The following is a 9357-nucleotide window of genomic DNA, read 5'->3' on the forward strand; positions in this document are numbered from 1 at the left end:
CAACTCCAACTACACCCTCCAACTCCAACTGAACCCTTCAACTCCACCCTCCAACTCCACCCTCCAACTCTACCCTCCAACTCCAACTCCACCCTCCAACTCCAACCTCCACCCTCCAACCCACCCTCCAGCCTCCAACTCCACCCTCCAATTCCACCCTTCAACTCCACCCTCCAACTCCACCCTCCAACTCCAACTCCACCCTCCAACTCCAACTCCACCCTCCAACTCCACCTTCCAACTCCAACTTCACCATCCAACTCTACCCTCCAACTTCAACTCCACCCTCCAACTCCACCCTCCAACTCCACCCTCCAACTCCACCCTCCAACTCCCCCCTCCAACTCCAACTCCACCCTCCAACTCCACCCCTCCAACTCCAACTCCACCCTCCACCCTCCAACTCCAACTCCACCTTCCAGCTCCAACTCCACCCTCCAACTCCACCCTACAACTCCAACTCCTCCCTCCAACTCCAACTCCACCCTCCAACTCCACCCTCCAACTCCAACTCCACCCTCCAACTCCAACTCCACCCTCCAACTCCACCCTCCAACTCCAACTCCACCCTCCAACTCCACCCTCCAACTCTACCCTCCAACTCCACCCTCCAACTCCAACCTCCAACTCCAACTCCAACTTCACCCTCTAACTCCACCTGCCAACTACAACTACAACTCCACCCTCCAACTCTAACTCCACCCTCCAACTCCACCCTCCAACTACACCCTCCAACTCCACCTTCCAACTCCACCCTCCAACTCCACCCTCCAACTACAACTCCACCCTACGACTCCACCTCCACCCTCTAACTCCAACTCCACCCTCCAACTCCAACTCCACCCTCCAACTCTGCCCTCCAACTCCAACTCCACCCTCCAACTCTAACGCCACCCTCCAACTCCACCTTCCAACTCCACTCTCCAACTCCACCCTCCAATTCCAACTCCACCCTCCAACTCCAACTCCACACTCCAACTCCAGCCTTCAACTCCGACTCCACCCTCCAACTCCACCCTCCAACTCCAACTCCACCCTCCAACTCCACCCTCCAACTCCAACCTCCAACTCCAACCTCCAACTCCACCCTTCAATTCCACCCTCTAACTCCACCCTCCAACTCTATCCTCCAACTCCAACTCCATCCTCTAACTCCAACTCCACCCTCCAACTCCACCCTCCAACTCCAACTCCAACTCCACCCTCCAACTCCACTCGCCAACTCCAACTCCAACTGCACGCTTCAACTCCACCTTCCAACTCCACCCTCCATCTCCACCCTCCAACTCCAACTCTAACCTCCAACTCCATCCTCCACCCTCCAACCCACCCTCCACCCTCTAACTCCACCCACCAACTCCACCCTTCAACTCCACCCTCCAACTACAACTCCACCCTCCAACTTCACACTCCAACTCCAACTCCACCCTCCAACTCCTCTCTCCAACTCTAACTCCACCATCCAACTCCAACTCCACCCTCAAACTCCAACTCCACCCTCCAACTCCAACTCCACCCTCCAACTCCACCCTCCAACTCCACCCTCCAACTCCACCCTCCTACTCCACCCTCCAACTACACCCTCTAACTCCACCTTCCAACTCAACCATCCAACTCCACCCTCCAACTACAACTCCACCCTCCAACTCCACCTCCACCCTCTAACTCCAACTCCACCCTCCAACTCCAACTCCACCCTCCATCTCCAACTCCACCCTCCAACTCTGCCCTACAACTCCAACTCTACCCTCCAACTCTAACTCCGCCCTCCAACTCCACCTTTCAACTCCACCCTCCAACTCCACCCTCCAATTCCAACTCCACCCTCCAACTCCAACTCCACCCTCCAACTCCAGCCTCCAACTCCAACTCCACCCTCCAACTCCACCCTCCAACTCCAACTCCACCCTCCAACTCCACCCTCCAACTCCAACCTCCAACTCCACCCTTCAATTCCACCCTCCAACTCCACCCTCCAACTCTATCCTCCAACTCCGACTCCACCCTCCAACTCCAACTGCAACTCCACCCTCCAACTCCACCCGCCAACTCGTACTCCACCCTCCAACTCCAACTGCACCCTTCAATTCCACCTTCCAACTCCACCCTCCACCCTCCATCTCCACCCTCCAACTACACCATACAACTCCAACTCTAACCTCCAACCTCCACCCTCCAACCCACCCTCCACCCTCCAACTCCACCCACCAACTCCACCCTTCAACTCCACCCTCCAACTCCACCCTCCACCTCCACACTCCAACTCCAACTCCACCCTTCAACTCCACTCTCGAACTCTAACTCCACCATCCAACTCCAACTCCACCCTCCAACTCCACCCTACAACTCCACCCTCCAACTCCACCCTCTAACTCCACCTTCCAACTCCAACTCCACCCTCCAACTCCAACTCCACCCTCCAACTCAAACTCCACCCTCCAACTTCACCCTCCACCCTCCAACTCCACCTTCCAACTCCACCCTCCAACTACACCCTCCAATTCCAACTCCACCCTCCAACTCTAACTCCACCCCCCAACTCCAGCCTCCAACTCCAACTCCACCCTCCAACTCCACCCTCCAACTGCAACTCCACCCTCCAACTCCACCCTCCAACTGCAAATCCACCCTCCAACTCCAACCTCCAACTCCACCCTTCAATTCCACCCTCCAACTCCACCCTCCAACTCCATCCTCCAACTCTATCCTCCAACTCCAACTCCACCCTCTAACTCCAACTCCACCCCCCGACTCCACCCTCCAACTCCAACTCCAACTCCACCCTCCAACTCCACCCGCCAACTCCAACTCCACTCTCCAACTCCAACTGCACCCTTCAACTCCACCTTCCAACTCCACCCTCCATCTCCACCCTCCAACTACACCCTCCAACTCTAACCTCCAACTCCAACCTCCACCCTTCCACCCACCCTCCACCCTCTAACTCCACCCTCCAACTCCACCCTTTAACTCCACCCTCCAACTCCAACTCCACCCTCCAACTCCAAGCTCTAACTCCAACTCCACCCTCCAACTCCACTCTCCAACTCTAACTCCACCATCCAACTCCAACTACACCCTCCAACTCCAACTCCACCCTCCAACTCTAACTCCAACCTCCAACTCCGCCCTACAACTCCAACTCCACCCTCCAACTCCAACTCCATCCTCCAACTCCACCCTACAACTCCACCCTCCAACTCCACCCTCCAACTCCACCTTCCAACTCCAACTCCACCCTCCAACTCCACCTCCACCCTCCAACTCCACCCTCAAACTTCACCCTCCAACTCCAACTCCACCCTCCAACTCCACCCTCCAACTCCACCCTCCAACTCCAACTACACCCTCCAACTCCAACTACACCAACTCCACACTCCAACTCCACCCTCCAACTCCAACTCCACCCTCCAACTCCAACTCCACCAGCCAACACCACCCTCCAACTCCAACTCCACCCTCCAACTCCAACTCCAACCTCCAACTCTACCCTCCAACTCCAACTCTAACTCCACCCTCCAACGCCAACTCCACCCACCAACTCCAACTCCACCCTCCGACTTCAACTGCACCCTTCAACTCCACCCTCCAAGTCCACCCTCCAATGCCAACTCCACCCTCCAACTCAACCTCCACCCTCCAACCCACCCTCCACCCTCCAACTCCACCCTCCAATTCCACCCTTCAACTCTACCCTCCAACGCCACCCTCCAACTTCAACTCCACCCTCCAACTCCAACTGCACCCTCCAACTCCACCCTCAAACTTCAACTCCACCTTCCAACTCCAACTTCACCCTCCAACTCCACCCTCCAACTCCAACTCCACCCTCCAACTCCACCCTCGAAACCCACCCTCCAACTCCAACTCCACCCTCCAACTCCAACTCCACCTCCACCCTCCAACTTCAACTCCACCCTCCAACTCCAAATCCACCCTCCAGCTCCAACTCCATCCTCCAACTCCGCCCTACAACTCCAACTCTACCCTCCAACTCCACCCTCCAACTCCAACTCTACCCTCCAACTCCACCCTCCAACTCCCCCCTCCAACTCTACCCTCCAACTCCAATTCCAACTCCGCCCTCCAACTCCAACGCCACCTGCCAACTCCAACTACACCCTCCAACTCCAACTGCACCCTTCAACTCCACCCTCCAACTACACCCTCCAACTCTACCCTCCAACTCCAACTCCACCCTCCAACTCCAACCTCCACCCTCCAACCCACCCTCCAGCCTCCAACTTCACCCTCCAATTCCACCCTTCAACTCCACCCTCCAACTCCACCCTCCAACTCCAACTCCACCCTCCAACTCCAACTCCACCCTCTAACTCCAACTCCACCCTCCAACTCCAACTCCACCCTCCAACTCCAACTGCACCCTTCAACTCTACCCTCCAACTCCACCCTCCAACTTCAACTCCACCCTCCAACTCCAACTCCACCCTCCAACTCCACCCTCCAACTTCAACTCCACCTTCCAACTCCAACTTCACCCTCCAACTCCACCCTCCAACTCCACCCTCCAACTCCACCCTCCAACCCCACCCTCCAACTCCAACTCCACCCTCCAACTCCACCTCCACCCTCCAACTCCAACTCCACCCTCCAACTCCAAATCCACCCTCCAGCTCCAACTCCATCCTCCAACTCCACCCTACAACTCCAACTCTACCCTCCAACTCCACCCTCCAACTCCACCCTCCAACTCTACCCTCCAACTCCAATTCCAACTCCACCCTCCAACTCCAACTCCACCTGCCAACTCCAACTACACCCTCCAACTCCAACTGCACCCTTCAACTCCACCCTCCAACTCCACCCTCCAACTCTACCCTCCAACTCCAAATCCACCCTCCAACTCCAACCTCCACCCTCCAACCCACCCTCCAGCCTCCAACTCCACCCTCCAATTCCACCCTTCAACTCCACCCTCCAACTCCACCCTCCAACTCCAACTCCACCCTCCAACTCCAACTCCACCCTCCAACTCCACCTTCCAACTCCAACTTCATTATCCAACTCTACCCTCCAACTTCAACTCCACCATCCAACTCCACCCTCCAACTCCACCCTCCAACTCCACCCTACAACTCCCCCCTCCAACTCCAACTCCACCCTCCAACTCCACCCCTCCAACTCCACCTCCACCCTCCACCCTCCAACTCCAACTCCACCTTCCAGCTCCAACTCCACCCTCCAACTCCACCCTACAACTCCAACTCCTCCCTCCAACTCCAACTCCACCCTCCAACTCCACCCTCCAACTCCAACTCCACCCTCCAACTCCAACTCCACCCTCCAACTCCACCCTCCAACTCTACCCTCCAACTCCACCCTCCAACTCCACCCTCCAACTCCACCCTCCAACTCCAACCTCCAAATCCAACTCCAACTTCACCCTCTAACTCCACCCGCCAACTACAACTCCAACTCCACCCTCCAACTCTAACTCCACCCTCCAATTCCACCCTCCAACTACACCCTCCAACTCCACCTTCCAACTCCACCCTCCAACTCCACCCTCCAACTACAACTCCACCCTACGACTCCACCTCCACTCTCTAACTCCAACTCCACCCTCCAACTCCAACTCCACCCTCCAACTCTGCCCTACAACTCCAACTCCACCCTCCAACTCTAACGCCACCCTCCAACTCCACCTTCCAACTCCACTCTCCAACTCCAGCCTCCAATTCCAACTCCACCCTCCAACTCCAACTCCACCCTCCAACTCCAGCCTTCAACTCCGACTCCACCCTCCAACTCCACCCTCCAACTCCAACTCCACCCTCCAACTCCACCCTCCAACTCCAACCTCCAACTCCAACCTCCAACTCCACCCTTCAATTCCACCCTCTAACTCCACCCTCCAACTCTATCCTCCAACTCCAACTCCATCCTCTAACTCCAACTCCACCCTCCAACTCCACCCTCCAACTCCAACTCCAACTCCACCCTCCAACTCCACTCGCCAACTCCAACTCCAACTGCACGCTTCAACTCCACCTTCCAACTCCACCCTCCATCTCCACCCTCCAACTCCAACTCTAACCTCCAACTCCATCCTCCACCCTCCAACCCACCCTCCACCCTCTAATTCCACCCACCAACTCCACCCTTCAACTCCAACCTCCAACTCCAACTCCACCCTCCAACTACACACTCCAACTCCAAACTCCACCCTCAAACTCCTCTCTCCAACTCTAACTCCACCATCCAACTCCAACTCCACCCTCAAACTCCAACTCCACCCTCCAACTCCAACTCCACCCTCCAACTCCACCCTCCAACTCCACCCTCCTACTCCACCCTCCAACTACACCCTCTAACTCCACCTTCCAACTCAACCATCCAACTCCACCCTCCAACTACAACTCCACCCTCCAACTCCACCTCCACCCTCTAACTCCAACTCCACCCTCCAACTCCAACTCCACCCTCCATCTCCAACTCCACCCTCCAACTCTGCCCTACAACTCCAACTCTACCCTCCAACTCTAACCTCCGCCCCTCCAACTCCACCTTTCAACTCCACCCTCCAACTCCACCCTCCAATTCCAACTCCACCCTCCAACTCCAACTCCACCCTCCAACTCCAGCCTCCAACTCCAACTCCACCCTCCAACTCCACCCTCCAACTCCAACTCCACCCTTCAACTCCACCTCCCAACTCCAACCTCCAACTCCACCCTTCAATTCCACCCTCCAACTCCACCCTCCAACTCTATCCTCCAACTCCGACTCCACCCTCTAACTCCAACTCCACCCTCCAACTCCACCCTCCAACTCCATCTGCAACTCCACCCTCCACTCCACTTGCCAACCTACTCCACCCTCCAACTCCAACTGCACCCTTCAATTCCCACCTTCCAACTCCACCCTCCACCCTCCAACTCCACCCACCAACTCCACCCTTCAACTCCACCCTCCAACTCCACCCTCCAACTCCACACCCCAACTCCAACTCCACCCTTCAACTCCACTCTCGAACTCTAACTCCACCATCCAACTCCAACTCCACCCTCCAACTCCACCCTACAACTCCACCCTCCAACTCCACCCTCTAACTCCACCTTCCAACTCCAACTCCACCCTCCAACTCCAAATCCACCCTCCAACTCAAACTCCACCCTCCAACTTCACCCTCCACCCTCCAACTCCACCTTCCAACTCCACCTCCAACTCCACCCTCCATTCCAACTCCACCCTCCAACTCTAACTCCACCCCCCAACTCCAGCCTCCAACTCCAACTCCACCCTCCAACTCCACCCTCCAACTGCAACTCCACCCTCCAACTCCCACCCTCCAACTGCAACTCACCCTCCAACTCCCAACCTCCAACTCCACCCTTCAATTCCACCCTCCAACTCCACCCTCCAACTCCATCCTCCAACTCTATCCTCCAACTCCAACTCCACCCTCTAACTCCAACTCCACCTCCGACTCCCCCCTCCAACTCCAACTCCAACTCCACCCTCCAACTCCACCCGCCAACTCCAACTCCACCCTCCAACTCCAACTGCCACCCTTCAACTCCACCTTCCAACTCCACCCTCCCATCTCCACCCTCCAACTCCACCCTCCAACTCTAACCTCCAACTCCAACCTCCACCCTTCCACCCACCCTCCACCCTCAAACTCCACCCTCCAACTCCACCCTTTAAATTCCACCCTCCAACTCCAACTCCACCCTCCAACTCCAAGCTCTAACTCCAACTCCACCCTCCAACTCCACTCTCCAACTCTAACTCCACCATCCAACTCCAACTACACCCTCCAACTCCAACTCCACCCTCCAACTCTAACTCCAACCTCCAACTCCGCCCTACAACTCCAACTCCACCCTCCAACTCCAACTCCATCCTCCAACTCCACCCTCCAACTCCACCTTCCAACTCCAACTCCACCCTCCATCCTCCACCCTCCCAACTCCTACTCTAACCTCCAACTCCATCCTCCACCCTCCAACCCACCCTCCACCCTCTAACTCCACCCACCAACTCCACCCTTCAACTCCACCCTCCAACTACAACTCCACCCTCCAACTTCACACTCCAACTCCAACTCCACCCTCCAACTCCTCTCTCCAACTCTAACTCCACCATCCAACTCCCAACTCCACCCTCAAACTCCAACTCCACCCTCCAACTCCAACTCCACCCTCCAACCTCCACCCTCCAACTCCACCTCCAACTCCACCCTCCCTACTCCACCCTCCAACTACACCCTCTACTCCAACCTTCCAACTCAACCATCCAACTCCACCCTCCAACTACAACTCCACCCTCCAACTCCACCTCCACCCTCTAACTCCAACTCCACCCTCCAACTCCAACTCCACCCCTCCATCTCCAACTCCACCCTCCAACTCTGCCCTACAACTCCAACTCTACCCTCCAACTCTAACTCCGCCCTCCAACTCCACCTTTCAACTCCACCCTCCAACTCCACCCTCCAATTCCAACTCCACCCTCCAACTCCAACTCACCCTCCAACTCCAGCCTCCAACTCCAACCTCCACCCTCCAACTCCACCCTCCAACTCCCAACTCCACCCTCCAACTCCACCCTCCAACTCCAACCTCCAACTCCACCCTTCAATTCCACCCTCCAACTCCACCCTCCAACTCTATCCTCAACTCCGACTCCACCCTCCAACTCCAACTGCAACTCCACCCTCCAACTCCACCCGCCAACTCGTACTCCACCTCCAACTCCAACTGCACCCTTCAATTCCACCTTCCAACTCCACCCTCCACCCTCCATCTCCACCCTCCAACTACACCATACAACTCCAACTCTAACCTCCAACCTCCACCCTCCAACCCACCCTCCACCCTCCCAACTCCACCCACCAACACTCACCCTTCAAACTCCACCCTCCAACTCCACCCTCCACCTCCACACTCCAACTCCAACTCCACCCTTCAACTCCACTCTCGAACTCTAACTCCACCATCCAACTCCAACTCCACCCTCCAACTCCACCCTACAACTCCACCCTCCAACTCCACCCTCTAACTCCACCTTCCAACTCCAACCCCACCCTCCAACTCCCAACTCCACCCTCCAACTCAAACTCCACCCTCCAACTTCACCCTCCACCCTCCAACTCCACCTTCTCAACTCCACCCTCCCAACTACACCCTCCAATTCCAACTCCACCCTCCAACTCTAACTCCACCCCCCAACTCCAGCCTCCAACTCCAACTCCACCCTCCAACTCCACCCTCCAACTGCAACTCCACCCTCCAACTCCACCCTCCAACTGCAAATCCACCCTCCAACTCCAACCTCCAACTCCACCCTTCAATTCCACCCTCCAACTCCACCCTCCAACTCCATCCTCCC

The sequence above is a fragment of the Lissotriton helveticus genome, chromosome 1_1, assembly GCF_964261635.1.
Source record: "Lissotriton helveticus chromosome 1_1, aLisHel1.1, whole genome shotgun sequence".
NCBI lineage: Eukaryota > Metazoa > Chordata > Amphibia > Caudata > Salamandridae > Lissotriton > Lissotriton helveticus.